Source organism: Sturnira hondurensis, unplaced genomic scaffold (genome assembly GCF_014824575.4).
Source record: "Sturnira hondurensis isolate 20B ecotype Veracruz unplaced genomic scaffold, ASM1482457v3 Scaffold0000256, whole genome shotgun sequence".
NCBI classification, from domain to species: Eukaryota; Metazoa; Chordata; class Mammalia; order Chiroptera; family Phyllostomidae; genus Sturnira; species Sturnira hondurensis.
In genome coordinates, this window is record NW_028072887.1 from 2,358,938 (window position 1) to 2,376,486 (window position 17,549).

Sequence of the window (17,549 nt, forward strand, 5' to 3'; positions counted from 1 at the left end):
GAGGAGGCGGGGAGAGAAGGCACAGAAAATAGCATAGAGGGTAGGTAGAAAATAGATAAGGGGGAGGGCAAGAATAGTGGGGGAAATATAGAATCTAAAGAACTTGAAACACGTGGTTATAAACTAAGGGGGGGAGCATGGTGGGGGAGGGAATGTGCAGGTGGAGGGGAATGAAGGGGGGGAATAGAACAACTGTAATGGTATAATCAATAAAATATATTTTAAAAAAAGAAAATTTTCAATAAATAGATATTACACCTCTATGAAGATGAAAAAAATGTACAGCTTGGCTTAAGCTTAATCTATTTAGAAGAACTAACAATTTAATAGAAAAATACTCATTTTAAAAGTTTAATAAAAGCTCTTAAAGGAGATCTAATTTGTACATTGCTTTGATTATATGTTACTTTAGGCAATCAATTAAAGTACTATATTTAAGCAGCTATGATAAAACTTACTATTTAACAGTTAGAAGAATAAATAACTTACATCACCAAAATTTCTAATAATGAACACAGAAATCATATAGTATAGTGCATTCTTAAAGTAAAGAAAAATACAAAAGTATAAAATATTTCACGTTGTACAATAATACTATAAATGTACTGATCATAAATGTAAACAAAGTCTTTCAGAAGTATATGAAAACAAGAACTAAGAAACAAAGAGTAAACAATAAATATTTGCACTTGGCAAACTGATTATTGCCATTAACAATTACAGATCAATTCAGCTAGAGATTTTTGTAAAAGATAAGAGGAATAAATCCCTTACTTAGCATTGTAAATAATTAGAGTGTGGTGCCTTATATCCTTTTTTAGGTGGTAACTCTATGATTAATTTGAAGACAACAGACTTGAGAATAAAGAATCTTGTGTTACAACCCAGATCAGTATGTATAAGTAATACTCTCTTCAGTTACAGAACACAAAGAATTGTGGTGGCAGTGAAGTAAATAAGTAAGGCCACCACTTATTTATGACAAAAGGAAAACTATTTCTGCTTTCAAAATAAGGGATGAAATACAAGCTAATCAAAAGCAAATCAATCAATAGTTAAGAGACAAAATTTTTGCAAGGTTATTAGAATGCTTTCAGTTGAACAAGTACTTATATTAATCTGTCTGTTCTTATGTTGATACACAGCAATCACTTTAGAACCATTAGAAAACAACTTGAAATCTCGATCCATTAATTTTTGAAAGTGTTAATCAAGCAATGTTAGAGATTCACTGCTCAGGCTCAGAACTGAGACCCTTTTAAGATTGGCCTTATATATATTACAAAGAAAATAAAAAGGAAGTCTCATAAGAAATTTCTTAAAAGGATTAACTCATTTTAATTGCTTACATAAAATAAAAAGATAACAAAATAAGACTCAACAAAATGCTAACTGCAACTTTTAAAAAAAGTTTAATATTTATTGTATTTTTTTCCAATCACAACTTCTACCAGTCGCCAAAATGCTACTACTGACTAAATATAAAACCCTAATAAATTGGGTAGATAGCTCTCAAAAGTTAAAACATAAAGGATGGCCACCAAAGCTCAGATTAGGCTGGAGTATTATTGCTGAAACTGAGGGAAGTTCATGATTATATAGGCTGAAAAATCAATTAATCATTCTAAGAAAAGATATGGTATGTAAACCAAAAATTAAAACTGCTGTTGAAATTTGCTTAGGTATGATAAAGAAAAGCAGAAATGCCAAATGGCACCAATTCACGGTAAAAGCCAGTGATATCAAACCTATATATAATACCCGATCTAACTGCAGTTTCAACCTCTTCCAGAAACATAATCTTAATCAACCAGTCCGGAATTTTTTTTGCCAAGCACCAGTATCATAAGCTATCATGGTGGCCCCTTTCCATCCTCCATATAAAATCAAAACCCTTTCTTTCCCCCCAAAGAAAAGATGTCCAGGCCCCCAAATGATCCACTCTTTTGTTAATGACTACCTTGCCCTACCTTTCTTGCTATTAAAACCTTCCATTCTGTACAACCTCTCAGAGTGCCCTTCCAGTTGCTGGATGGGAAGCTTCCAGATTCATGAATTGCTAAATAAAGCCAAGTAGATCTTCAAATTTACTTGGTTGAATTTTGTTTTTTAACAGGTATAAAAAATACAAAACACACACAAAAACAGGACTACTAAAAAATAAGAAATAGCCCTGGCTGGCGTAGCTCAGTGGATTGAGCGCGGGCCTGCAAACCACACGATCGCGGTTCGATTCCCAGTCAGGGCGCATGCCTGGGTTGCGGGCCAGTTCCCGGCAGGGGACACACCAGAGGCAGCCATACATTGATATTTCTCTCTCTCTCTCCTTCCTTTCCCCTCTAAAGATAAATAAATAAAATCTAGGAAAAAAAATAAGAAACAGAAAACTAAAATGTGAAATGCTCAGATTAATATGCATTATTCATTCAAATAGCACACTACTAAGATAAAATATGAATAAATAAAAGATAATGACAGAATAATGTAGATTGGTAATCTCAATAGTTCAGAAGTTCAGAAAAACCATAGATTTTTAAAGAAAGTACTTATTACTTAAAAATTAAGTCTTATGCTTAGAGAATTATTTATAAAAATGACTTTTATTTGGTCTAAGAAAACAACCATAAGGTAGATTTCCCTGGGTCCAAGCTATATAGTTTTCTTCTTAGAACAGAAGTTCCTAAATTAGATATAGTTACAGATACTTTCTCCTGTAGTACAATGATATATGAACACCAGGGAGATATTAAGCAAGGTGAAATATATTTTGTTTGACATTTTTTATTGCATAGGGATGTTGCTTGTTTTCCCAATATAACTAAGTACATTATTGGATAAACTTCTCTGTTATTTCTTTTCTTTTGTCCTTTACTATAGCACTAATAATGGCTCTAAATGTTTTAAATCAATCTACATACAGAAAAGGCTCAAAAGTATAAAGCTCATCAATTATTAAAGAATTCAATTTTAATCTATAAAAAGAGATATGTCAAAATTACAATGCCATCATATACAAGTCACTTTCCTCATTTATTAAATACTATCATGTCAAAATTAAAAAATGACTGGTTTTGTGGAACCAGTTGACTAAAGAACATGTAATATATCTCAACTTCAGAAAATTTAATGAAAATGCCATCTAAAAAAATCTTCCTAAGAAATAAATTCAAATTTGGTTTAGAATTAAAATAATTGTTATTTGAACAGTATTAATGACTAGAACAATAAATAATAAATAACAGAAAGCAATTTTCATGAGGAAGATGCAATGTTAAGATCAAACCTGGGCTTGACTTTATTTTACTGAAGTATTAGTGACATGAGAAGTAGAGAAAATACTTCGTTAAATTCCTAGCTAACACTATGTCATAAACCAATACGGTAAAGAAAAGAACAAAATATTATGGAAATGTTGGAATAAAAAAGTAATCAATGTTAGGAGTTAATGTTAAAATTTATAAAGTAAGATAACCAACTCAATTGATGAGTTAATGATATATTATGAAATAACCTAAAATATGGGATTTTAATTAAAATGTACTGACAGAGGGCCCAGAGACACATGAAAAGATGCTTAGCATCACTAGTCATCAGAGAGATACAAATTAAAACCATGAGATACCACTTCACACTGGTCAGAATGGCCATTGTAAACAAGTCAACAAACAAGTGCTGGTGAGGCTGTGGAGAAAAGAGAACCCTAGTGGACTGTTGGTGGGAATGCAGACTGGTGCAGCGACTATTGAAAACAGTATGCAATTTCCTTAGAAAACTAAAAATGGACTGCCTTTTGACCCAGCAATTCCACTGCTGGGATTATATCCTAAGGATCATGAAACACTAATTCAAAGGAACCTATGTACCCCAATGTTCGTAGTAGCACAATTTGCAATAGCCAAGTGCCCATCCTAAGTACCCATCAGTAAATGAATGGATCAAAAAACTATGGTACATTTGCACAATGGAATTCTACACAGCAGAGAGAAAGAAGGAGCTTATACCCTTTGCAACAGCATGGATGGAACTGGAAAGCATTATGGTAAGTGAAATAAGCCAGGTGGTGAAAGACAAATACCATATGATCTCACCTTTAACTGGAACATAATCAGCAAAAGAAAAAAGCAAAAAAAATATATATATAACCAGAGTCATTGAAATTAAGAACAATCTAAAAGTAGCCAGAGGGGTGGGCATAAGGGACAGTGGAAAGAAGGATTTTCAGGAACTACTATAAAGGACACATAGAAGAAACCAAGGGGAAGGGTAGAAGCAAGGGAGGGAGGTGGATTTGGATGGGGTTGGGGGGGATGGGTGGGGAGAAAATGCAGACAACTGTAATTGAACAACAATAAAGTAATTAATAAAATAAAAAATAAAAATATATTGAAAAGTGACAAGAATATTCATTCAATAGCATTTACTTTATGCTTTGTAATATCATTTATCATTAATAGTCTCATGCTAATATTAATTAAAATAGAGACATTTTTGGAAACTCATTTAGCACAGGGATGAGAAAGGTCTTGGAGTAGCACAAATGAAAAATAAGCAGCAGACATGTAATTTAAAATAGTCTAAGAGATTTAAGAAAAGGACTTATCTCAGTAGTTGATAACCCTGATAAACTGAAAAAGTTATATTGTGGGTAGGTAGTAAATAATGTTTAAAGAAGGAATATAAAGAGAACAGTTGAAAAATGTTCACTTTGAAATTATTATGGTAAACAAAATTTGGATCCTTGGTTGTCCAAAAAACCTTGACTCTTCAGAAGTACCTCACTTCCTATAGGCTTAAAAACATAAGATTTCAGGACTTCCGGCCAAGATGGAGGCGTAGGTGGAAACACTGTGCCTCCTCGCACAATCAAGTTTAAAGACAACAAAGTTTTAGTAATAAAAATGCAGCCAAAACACACAAAATTGAACTGTATGGAAGTCTGACAACAACAAACCATTCAGCCAGACAGGTAAGAGGAGTGGAGTCAGTGGTGAAGTAGGGTCAGGCAGGAAAGATTGGTCAGATCAACCCAGGTACGCAAGCAGAAGTTGGTGGATCCCAGCAGTGGGGTGGCAACGGGTGGAACCAGTGAGGGTGCAGGGCAGCTGGTTGACCATGACCACACATTCGAGCACAGATAAACCAAGCAAAGGAGCGAACAGTGAGACAGACTGCTCAGGCTAAGGTCTCAGTGATGGGAATTAGAGCCTGAAAGCACAAATTGGAAAGACTTTCAGGGTCAAGATGCCAGGAGAGTTCGTTGGAGAGACCCACAGGGCCCTGGAGGATACACAAGCCCACACACCCGGGAACCAGAACCAGAATGGCCCAATTTGCTTGTGGGAAGTGGCAGAAGGGACTGAAATTGGAGAGAGAGCAGAACACACACCATTGCCCCTCTCTGACCCAAACCCAAATATAGCATCACAACCCAGCAACCTGAGTGGCCCCACCCTGGTGAACACCTAAGGCTCTGCCCCTCATACATAACAGGTGTGAACAGACCAAGACATTATGGCTCAAGAACAGCTCAAAGTCCCAGAGCCTATAATTCTAAGCGACCAAGAGATAGCCAAACTTTCAGATGCACAGTTCAAAACACTGGCGATCAAGATGCTCACAGAACTGGTTGATTTTAGTCACAAATTAGAGGAACAAATGAAGGCTAAACTAATTGAAATGAAGGGAAATGCACAGGAAACCAATAGTGATGGAAAGGAAACTGGGACTCAAATCAAGGGAGTGGACCAGAAAGAAGAAAAAAATGAACAAACAGAAAAGAATGAAGAAACAAGAATTCAAAAAATTGAGGAGAGGCTTAGGAACCTCCAGGACATCTTTAAACGTTCCAACATCTGAATTATAGGGGTATCAGAAGGGGAAGAAGAAGAGCAACAAGTAGAAAACTTATTTGAACAAATAATAAAGAAGAACTTCCCCAATCTGGCAAAGGAAATAGACTTCCAGGAAATCCAGGAAGCTCAGAGAGTCCCAAAGAAGTTGGACCCAAGAAGGAACACCCCAAGGCACATCATAATTACATTACGCAGGATTAAGTTGAAGGAGAGAATCCTAGAAGTAGCAAGAGAAAAGGGGACAGTCACCTACAAAGGAGTTCCCATAAGACTGTCAGCTGATTTCTCAAAAGACCTTACAGGCAAGAAGGAGCTGGAAGGAAGTATTCCAAGTCATGAAATCCAAAGACCTACAACCAAGATTGCTCTATCCAGCAAAGCTTTCATTTAAAATGGAAGGGCAGATAAAGTGCTTCTCAGATGAGATCAAATTCAAGGAGTTCATCATCACCAAGACCTTATTATATGAAATGTTAAAGGGATTTATCTAAGAAAAAGAAGATAAAAATATGAACAGTGAAAGGACAGCAAACTCACAGTTAGTAACAACCACACCTAAAACAAAAGCAAACTAAGAGGACAGCTAGATCAGGAGCAGAACCATAGAAATGGGGATCACATGGAGGGTTAGCAACAGGGGAGTGGGAGGAGGAGAAGGGGGGAGAAGTACAGAGAATAAGTAGCATAGACGGTAGGTAGAAAATAGACAGGAGAGAGGGCAAGAATAGTATGGGAAATACAGAATCTAAAGAAATTGTGATACATGGACATAAACAAAAGGGGGAGAATGGTGGGGGAGGGGGTGTGCAGGGTGGAGGGGAATGAAGGGGGGAATAAGACAACTGTAATGGTATAATCAAGAAAATATAAAAATACATAAGATTTCAAACAGGGAAATATTATTATTAAATAAATAAATCTCTAAATTAAGCTGTCCAATTTTAGAGCTCAAAAGAAGAAAATGATATCAAAACTTTCAGAAAATGCAAAAGATTGAATTATTCTACTAAAAATTTGGGTCACAGTAAAATTAGATACAGGTTAAGAAAGATACATACTTCACATCACTTATATACAAAAAGGAGGCACTAAGAATCTAGAAAAACAGTTCTTTAATTTTAAAAAAGCAGTGTAAGCTGTCTTCAAAGAAAACATTACACAGAAACTCAACATTTATAAAGCTAAAAAAGCGAGGCAGCCCTGGCTGAAGTAAAGTAGAATCCTCACATTCCCATACCTTTCGTCTAACCCCAGGTCTGTGAAGTAGAATTCTCTGAAATACAACACAAGAACCATGAAATGTTTCCCAGTCAATAAATTCAATTCTTCTTTTTTTTTCAGTGTTGATTTCTACTTACTTCTTTTTGAAGGCCCACCTCAAACTTACCTCCTTCACAAAGCCTCTGACTTAAGCTGAAATTAATGGTTTCTTCTATAAAAGTACCATAAAATTTATATTATAAACTTCATTTCCAACATTTCTAGTATCCTACCTTTTTCATGGATCACACAGAGACATACACCCCCACCCTTTCACTCCTGGATAAAAGCTTCTCAGAAAGTGGGCATGTTTTTTTAAACTATATTCCCAAAAGTTTATCAAAGAGAAGACCTTCCACAATATTTATTTGTTGAATATAGTAGTAAAAGGTCAATTAATCAATTGCTAAAAGAAAATGGCTTTAAAGTGTTCTAACGTAAAGAAGTAAGACCTGGACTGATAACAATCCTTACCTACTCTCTAAGTCTGCAGCCTTTATGTATATTCATAATTGTTCAGTTCCCAGTGCAGCAGGGGCTCCTTTGAGATTTTAAGTTTTGTGGAAATATAAGCCCATTACTATAAAGGAAAAGCAGATTATAGGCTGATGGTTAATTTTAACCACTCCTCCTGATTTTAAATAATTTCTATTCATTAAGAACAATCCATTTAATAAAGACTGGTGAGACAGGAATGTTTGCAGCATCCTTCTTACAATAGCCTTGGAAGTGTTAATGTATAATGACAGTGATTTAGAGTGAGATAATAGCAGCAGTGCTTTGTGCCTTTCAAACACTTTTGTGAATAGCAAACATTATATTCCAGGAAGGTGCTTTGTGTCTGACTTTATCTGGGTAGGGTTTAACTCATCATTGCTTTCACCTCTGCTTTTCAATTTGAATTTTGTCCAAGACTATTGAGAGAACATTGTAATAACCCAGCTGTGCAAAACAGCAGGAGCAATAAACAAAATTACATCAGCCTCCAAAGAAATCAGGGTAAACTTCATTAAAATTGAAAATGCAATCAGTTGTATTTTTATGTTGCTACTATTCAAGATAAAGAACTTGAGACTGAAAATGACTTGAAGGACAGCAAGAAAACTCTTAATAGACATTTTAATAAATTTTTAAAAATATATCTCCATGCTCCAAAACTCACTTAAATGAATCATATCTCCATTGCCTTTATGGTCTAAGGACAACTGAAGGTGGGTAGTATAAAGTTGTGGAACTAATTTAAAATACTTGTGACTAGTAGACAAGATGTCCAAGTTCTTTCTTTTTCCCCTCTCTTATTCATTCACTCAGAAGGCATTAATCGGGAATGTACTATTTCCCAGACACAGCTGGGTAGACACGGCTTAAGTCCTAGGAGTTTCAACTTATGGCAGAGAAGCACATACAGTAGAACATAATTCAAACTACAGTAGAAGTAAAAGCACAGAACAACCAAAAGGCACCAAGGATAGTGATACAGAGGAAGTCATAATTCAAGAAAATTTTGAAAGATAATTTTATTAGATGGGCTTCAGAAAGGCCTGAATACAAATGAAAAGGAATTAATCAGAAAAAAGAACAGCCTATATACAGATATCAAAGCATAAAGACAGTGTATTGGAATAGCAGAAAAGAGGAAAATGAAAAGCTGTATTTGTCCCATCCCTTACAGAACTAATCTCATGAAAAAAGCATTATTATTCTCTACTTTACACAAGAAAATTGAGGCACAGAGATTAATTAACCCATCCAATATGACACTGGTAGTAAGTGGGAGATATTACAATAAGTAGAAAGATGAAAATGTCACTAAAATTTAAGCTGGAGAAGAGCTGAAGAAAAGAATGTAAGAAAGAGGTAGTGGGTGGCTTGTGAAGAGCTTTACTCTATAGGAAACAGAAAAAATTGAGAATTTTAGGAATATAACTCTAGTGGCAAAAAACAATGGCTGCTTTCATTTTATTCAGCTTTGACCTTAGAAAACAAAAGGAACACTTTCTAACTCATTCTCTGAGATCAGTATTACCGTAACACCAAAAGCAGACAAAGCTATTACAAGAAAGGAAACTACAAACCAATACCTCTTATGAACACAGATATGAAAGTCCTCAACAAAATATTAGCAAATCAAATCAAATAATATATAAGAAGAATTATATAACATGATGAAGTAGAATTTATCCTAAGTATATAAGACTGGTTTGGCATTTAAACATCAATTAAATGTAATCTACCACAACAATGGACTAAACAAAGAAAAAATCATGTGATCATAGCAATAGATTCAGAAATAGCATTTGATAAAATCCAACACCCATTCATGACCAAAGCTAACAGGAAACTAGGAATACCAGGGAATGTCCTCAATTTGGTAAACAAACAAATCCTACAGCCTTAGCTGAGTGGCTCAGTTGGTTGGTGCATTGTCCTGTACAACAAAGGTTACAGGTTCAATTCCCAGTCAGAGCACATTCCTAGGTTGCAGGTTCGATCCCTGGTGGGGATGTGTACAGGAGGCAACAGATTGATGTTTTTTTCTCACATTGATGCTTCTCTCTCCCCCCACCCTCCTTTCCTCTCTCTCTAAAATCAATAAACATATCCTCAGGTGAAGATTAAAAAACAAAACAAAAAACCTCACAGCTAACATCATATTTAATGGAGAGAAAGTGGACTTTTTCATGATTACATAGGGAACAAGGTAAGGATTTCTTGTCTCACCATTCCTTTTCAACATTATACTAGAAGAACTGTATATACAAGAAAAGGAAGTAAAAGATACATAGATTGTAAACATGACATTGTATATAAAAAACCTAAAAGATTCCATAATAAAAACCTTAGAACTAATAAACAAATTCAGGAAAGTTGCAGGACACAAAAACAACATTTAAAAAATCTGCCCTAGCTGAGTGGCTCAGTTGTTTGGAGCATTATTCTGCACATGAAAAGGGTGCACAGTCAATTCTGAGTCAGGATATGTACCTGGGTTGCAGGTCTGCCCTGGTTGTGGTACATACAGGAGGCAGTAGATTGATGTTTCTCTCTCACACTGATATTTCTCTCTCTTTTTCTCCTTCCACTTCCTCTCTCTCTAATATTAATAAATATATACTTGAAATTAAGAAAAAATTTTAAATTTGTTGCACTTCTATACAGTAACAAGAAACTATCAGAAAGAGATATTAAGCCAAAAATCCCACTTATAAACTGTACTTGAACAAAAGTTAAATAAAAATATATATATATTAAAAAAATCCCACTTATAATTACATCACAAACAATATAATACCTAGAAATAAACTTAACAAAGGTGAAAGATTTGTACACTGAAATATTAAAGCATTAATAAAAAAGTGAAGAAGACTCAAATGAATGAAAAGATATTCTGTACTAAGGACTTGGAAAAATTAATATCATTAAAATGTCCATACTACCCAAAGCAATTTACATAAGCAGTGCAATTGCTGTTGGAACTTCAACAGCATTTTCTGTTCAGTTTTTTCTGTAAAATAGAAGATAATTTTTCATTGTCACCAATAACTTTATTGATTTGGACATTTTGAGCATGCCAGCTATCTTCAATATGGTAGAACATTGATTATTCTCAATTAATGTCTCAATTTGATATCATTATCAGCTTCAACTGGTCTGCTCGACTGTGGAGCATCGTCTGGCAAGAAACCTCCAGCATGAAACTTTGCAAACCACTTTTGACATGTTCTATGTCACAGCACCTTCTCCATACACTGCACAGATCTTTTTTTGCATTTTTACCTTTCTTGAAATAATAAAGCATAACATGCTGGAAATGTTATTTTCTTCTATCTTTAATATTCAAATGGCTACACAAAAATTCACCAATTTTGATGTTTTTTTGAAATACAGGCTGATACGACAACTGTTACAATATAATAAAAAACGTTGTTTCAAATGAAGTTAAAGACAACTAAGCACTACTAGAGCCATCTACGGAAAAAACCAAATGAACTCTTTGGTCAACCTGATAAAATGGAGAAGAAAGAGAGTTTTCAATAAATGGTGGACAGCCACATGCAAAAGAATAAAACTGGACTGCAGTTTTACACTATACACAAAAATTGAATTAAAGACTTAAATATAAGACCTGAAACCACAGAGCTAGAAGAAAACATAGGCGATATGCTTCTTGATATCTGTGTTGGTGATGATGTTTTAGATGTCATATTAAAATCAAAGGCAATAAAGCAAAAATAAACAAGTAAGCCTATGCCAAACTAAAAAGGAAACCATCATCAAAATGAAAAAGCAACCTATCAAATGGGAGAAAAATATTTGCAAGTCATATATCTGATAAGGAGCTAATATCTAAAAAACATATAAAAAACTTATACAACTCAAAAGCAAAAACAAAACAAAACAAAAAGACCCCAACCAATCTGATTAAAACATGGGTTCTGGATCTGAACAGACATTTTTCCAAAGAAGACATACAGATGTATAAAACTTCTTTTCCAAAGAAGCCAACTGGTACATAAAAGATGCTGCTCAAGATTACTAATCATCAGGGAAATGCAAATCAAAGCCACAAAGCTATATCATCTTATACCTATTAAAATGGCTAAACATCAAAAAGAAAAGAAATAACAAATATTGGTGAGAATGTGGAGAAAAGGGAAAGTGGTACATTGTTACTGTTGTAAGAAAAGCACACTGGTGCTTTACCAAAAGCACCAGTGTGCTTTTCTTTTTCCACCAATGATGTGGAATTTCCTAAAAAGTTAAAAATAGAACTATCTTAGGATTCACAATCCCACTTCTAGGTATTTATCCAAAGAAGACAAAACAAAAACACTAATTCAAAAAGATATCTGCACCCCCATGTTCACTGTAGCACTATTCACAATAGCCAAGGTACGGAAACAACCTAAGTCTCCACTGATGAATGAATGGATAAAGAAAGTGTGATACAAATTGATCCAAGATGGAAGAGGAGTAAGTGGAAGCTACAGTAACCTCCTTCCAGGACCAATCTGGCATTACTACAAACCATAGAGAAATGATTCTGAATAACTAACTCAACACTAGCTCGAGAGAAGCCTTATAACCACAGACAGAGGAAACTACTTCACCACAACATGACTAGTAGGGAGTGCAGAAGAAGTGCCAGAGGGCTGACTGGGCTCCCACTGGCAGCAGATGAATTCATGGAGGGATGTTTCAGTGGCCAGGGGGGTTCCCCTGAGAAATGTGGGCTCCAAAACTGGGCTCCCTAGCTTACAGCACCAGAGCCAGAAAGGAACCTAGATATTATTCAGCTGTGAAAAGCAACAGGGTTTCTGTTTGTCATGTAGAGACAACAGAAGACACAGAGAGCTTCTTAAAGGGTCAAAGTACAAAATTTGCAGCCATTTAACCTGATCACATGATCATATCAATAGATGCAGAACAGCTTTTGATAAAATCCAGCACCCATTTATGATAAATACTGCCAGCAAAGTGAGAATAGAGGGAACATAACTAAACATAATAAAAGCTGTACACAGCAAACCCACTGACAGCATCATAAAAAAATGGGTAAAAACTGTAAGCGTTTCCTTTAAGATGGGGAACAAGACAGGGAAGTCTGCTTCCACCTCTCTTATTCAACATAGTACTGGAAGTTCTAGCCAGAGAATCAGAAAAGAAAGTAATAAAAGGCATCCAAATTGCAAAGGGAGAAGTAAAACTGTCTTTTTTTTTTTGGCAGATGTCACAATAAGGTACACAGAGAAGCCCAAAGATTTCACCAAGAAACTACTAGATCTGATAATGAATTCAGAAAAGTATCAGGATACAAAATTAATATACAGAAATTAGTTGCATTTTTGTATGCCAGTAACAAACTAACAGAAAGGGAAATTAAGAAAACAACCCCATTCACAATTGCTTCAAAAAGAATGAAATACCTGGGAATAATCTAACCAATGATGTAAAAGACCTACTGTACTTAAAAAATTATAAGACACTGAAGAAAGAAATAAAAAGAAGTGAAGAAACAAATGAAAGAAGATAAAAAGCATATGCTATGTTCATGGACAGGAAAAATTAACATCATTATGCCCATGCTACTCAAAGCAATCTATAGATTCAACACAATTCCTATCAAGATTCCAATGTCATAAAAGAGATTCCAATGTCTTATTTCACAGAACTAGAATAAATATTTCATTAATTGCTATGAAACCGCAAAATGCACTTCATAAGAATATCCTGAGAAAGAACAACAAAGTTGGATGCATCACACTATCTAATATCAAATTATATTACAAGGCCATAGTAATCAAAACAGGCTGGTACTGGCATGAAAACAAACACATAGATCAATGAAATAGGAGAGCCCAGAAATAAACACACACCCTTATAGTCCATTAATATTTGACAGAGGAAGTAAGCACATACACTGGGCTAAATACATTTGTTATTCAATAAATGGTGCTGGGAAAATTGGACAGGTATGTGCGGAAAAAGGAAACTAGAGCAACTTTTTATACCACATACAAGAATAAATTAAAAATGGATCAAAGACTTAAATGTTAGACCAGAAACCATAAAAATCCTAGAAAAAAACATAGGCAGCAAAATCTCAGACATGGCTTGTAGAAATTTTTATCAGATATATTTCCCTAAGAAGAGAAACAAAAGCAAAAAATAAGAAATGGGACATCAAACAAAAAACTTTTTGCAGAGCAAAGGAAATCATCAATAAAATTAAAAGACAACCCAAAGAATGGGAGAACACATTTGCCGATGCATCTGATGAGGGGTCAATATCCAATTTATAAAGAATTTATAAAACTCAACACCAAAACCAAACAACCCAATTAAAAAAATTGCAAAGGACCTGAATAGACACTTCTCCAGAGAGGAAACAAAAATGGTCATAGACATAAAAAATTGATCAATATCACTAATCATCAAAGAAATGCATATTAAAAACACAATGACATATCATCACATACAGAATGGCTATAATCAATAAATCGATGTGTTCTTTCTCCAGATACTGCTGTTTAGGATGTGGATAAAGAGGAACATTTTCGCACTGTTGGTGGGAATGCACACTGCTGCAGACACTGTAAAAAGCAGTGTAGACACCTCAAAAAATTAAAAGTGGATCTACCTTTTGACCCAATGATCCCACTTCTTGAAATATAGCCAAAGAAAACCAAAACACTAATTTGAAAGAACATAAGCACCCCTATGTTCACTGTAATGTTTTTACAATCACCAAGATATAAAAGCAGAGAAAGTGTCCATCAGCAAATGAGTGGATAAAACAACTATGGGGCATTTACACATTGGAATTCTACCTGGCCATAAAAAAGAAGAAAATTTTGCCCTTTGCAACAGTAAAGATGAACCTAAAGAACATTACATTAAGTGAAATAAGCCAGTCAGAGAAAGACAAATGCTATATGATTTCACTCCTATGTGGAATCTAAGGAACAATCTGAACTAACAAGCAAAACAGAGATAGACTTGTAGATGGAGAGTAGATGAGTTAGTGCAAGGGTTGAAAGGGTGAAGGGATATAGCAAAAAGTTAAAAAGACTAATGGACGCGGACAACAGTGTGGTGGCTACTAGGAGGGGGGTATAAAGAGACTAAATGGTAATGGGAAAAAATACAATAAAAGTTAAATAAAAAAATAAATAAAAGACTTCCAGTCAAGATGGTAGCATAGGCAGACATGGTTGCCTCTTTGCTCTACTACAACATTACAACTAAAATATAGAACCACCATCACTCAGAGCCAACAGAACTCAAGTTGAACAGAAGTCTGACGACTATGGAATTTAAAAAACCACATCCATCCAGATTGGTAGGTGTGGCACAGATGCAGAACAGGCTGGCTCCAAATCCACATATAGTGAGTAAAAATTTGGGAGGGATATTGTGGGAGCAAGGAATTCCAGCCCCATACTAGGTCCTTCAGCTGAGGGTTCCAGTGCCAGGAAGGTAAGTCCCCACAACTTCTAGCTGCAAAGCCCAGCGGGAATTCAGTCAGTGGAAGAAACTTCTGCAGCCCCAAGCAGTTCCTCTTAAAGAATCCACACACAGACTCAACTACTCATTCAGACTCACTCCCTCTGGGCTCTGGTGCCAGGGAGGCAGCATGAGGGGCACCAGTGGCATGCAGGGGGAGGCTGGGGTGTCTGGCATCAAGGCAAGCAGAGAACCTTTTCTAGACCCTCCCCCCACACAACTGGCAGACTGGTTTCTAAGATTCCATCAAACTAGCTAACACTGTTTGACCCACCTTGGAGATCCCCACAGACTCTGCCTTACCCAACTTATAGGCCCACCCAAGCTTCTTCTGCACATGAACAAATAAGCAGCAGCTGGCCTCAGTGAGCCACAAGACTGAAACTGGCAGCCTAAATTCACAGTATGTCTTCACCTGGAAATCTCCAATCCCAGTAAAAGTAGTAGCCATCTCAGACTGCTTTATAGCTCAGCAGGGTGGCCCCAGATAAAACACAGGTTGGGGCTTATCTGGGCCTGCACCACCTGGGAGTCCCCAGGGCCAGCACACCCAGTGGACTGGCTACAGACCACGTCAGGCCAACACTATCCTACCTCTGCACAGCTGATCGTCCATGGAGGGCAGAGGTTGGTGGTAAGATTTTACAGCCAATCCCGCAGCTGTCCTGAGCAAATCCCTCCCATTTATTTGTTAACAGCAACTGAGGTTCAACTATATTAGGAGGGTGTACTCAGCCCACATGAGGGATTCACCTCAAGTACCCAGAAGAGGTGATAGGGGAGGCTATGCCACTGGACCCTACAGGACACCTACTACATTAGGCCACACTACCAAGACATGGAATCAAAGTGACTCTACCTAATACATAGAAACAAACACAGGGAGGCTGCCAAAAAGAGGAAACAAAGAAACATGGCCCAAATAAAAGAACAGATCAAAACTGCAGAAAAAGAGCTAAATGAACTGGAGATAAGCAATCTATCAGATGCAGAGTTCAAAACACAGGTTATAAGGATGCTCAAGGAACTTCATGAGAACTTCAGCAACATAAAAAAGATCCAGTCAGAAACTAAGGATTCACTAACTGAAATACAGAATAATTTACAGGGACACAACAGTAGAGTGGATCTAGCCAAGAATCAAATAGATGATTTGGTATATAAGGAAGCAAAATTCCATGAATCAGAACAAGAGAATCCAAAAAAATAAGATAGTGTAAGCAGCCTTGTGGGACAACTTTAAGCAATTCAACATTTGCTTCATAGAGTGTCCAGAAGAAGAGAAAGAGCAAGAAATTGGAAATCTATTTGAAAAAATAATGAAAGATAACGTCCCTAATTTGGTGAAGAAAACAGACATACAGATCCAGGAAGCACAGAGAGTACCAGACTAGGTGGAGGCAAAGAGGCCCACTCTAAGACACGTCATAATTAAAATGCCAATGGTTAAAGATAAAGAGATGAGAGAGGAGGTGGGAGAATGGATTAAGAGATGAGGGTATTAAGAAGTACAAACAGATAGTTAAAGAATAGCAATGGGGATGTAAAGTATAGTATGGAAAATGGAGTAGTCAAAGAACTTACATGTATGACCTGTGGATGTGAATAAGGGTAGGGGGATTGCCTGAGGGTGTGGAGCATGCTGGGCAGAGGGCACCAAAGGGGGAAATATCAGGATAACTGTAATAGCATAATCAATAAAATATAATAAAAAATTAAAAACTCAAATAAATATAAAAAATAAACAGAGTAAGAACCATAAAAAAAGAAAAAAAGAAAATGTGCTATAAAGGCTATTATTATTCACCAGTAAAAAAAATCTTCCTATTTGTGACAACATGGATGGACCTAGGGCACTGTGCTAAGCAAAAGAAGTCAGAGGAAGACATGTACCATATGATTTGACTTACATTAAAATAAAAGTCAAAACTGAATTCAACAATAGAGAGGACAAACTTATATTTGACAGAAGTAGGGGACTGTGGGTGGGTGAAATGGGTGAAAGGGGTCAAAAGTACAAAATTCCAGCTATAAAAGAAATAAGTTATAGGGATGTAACATACATCATGGTGAGTACAGTTAATAATACTCTACTACATATTTTAAAATTGTTAAGAGAATAGATCTAAAAATTCTCAACACAAGAAATAAAATTTAGTTAATGAATAATGTGGTAATTTCAAACCATATACAAATATCAAATTATTAAGTTGTATGATGAAACTAATTTAATATGTCAGTTATACCTTAGTAAAAAAAAATTACTGATGAAAAACCTCAGACATTCTAAATAAATGGAGACATTTTATATTCATGGACCAAAATCTCACACTGTGAAGGTTTCTTCTTAACTTGGTGTACTAATTCAAAGCAATCCCAATAAAAATCCCAGCAAACTGTTTTGTATAAAAGGAAAAGCTGATTCTAAAA

The 17,549-nt window shown here is 35.7% G+C and overlaps 1 protein-coding gene and 1 long non-coding RNA gene across 6 annotated transcripts in view; one reads left to right on the forward strand and one right to left on the reverse strand.

Moving 5' to 3' along the window:
• The window catches only part of ZRANB3 (zinc finger RANBP2-type containing 3), a 244,418-nt gene that overhangs the window by 134,331 nt on the left and 92,538 nt on the right, over positions 1-17,549 (reverse strand). Inside the window, exons 1-2 of one of the 5 annotated variants that reach the window (XM_037070452.1) lie at positions 8,090-8,094; positions 4,780-4,782 (exon numbers count right to left, since the gene is read on the reverse strand). The exons of the other annotated variants lie outside the window; for them this stretch is intronic. The gene's annotated coding sequence lies outside the window, so the exon portion shown is untranslated. Of the gene's footprint in view, positions 1-4,779; positions 4,783-8,089; positions 8,095-17,549 lie in introns of those variants that run through there. 5 annotated transcript variants of the gene reach the window in all.
• On the forward strand, positions 6,281-16,436 carry LOC119003964 (uncharacterized). Its single transcript, XR_005070088.1, has 3 exons — positions 6,281-6,291; positions 7,063-7,066; positions 16,341-16,436. It is a non-coding gene; the product is annotated as an uncharacterized LOC119003964 (long non-coding RNA).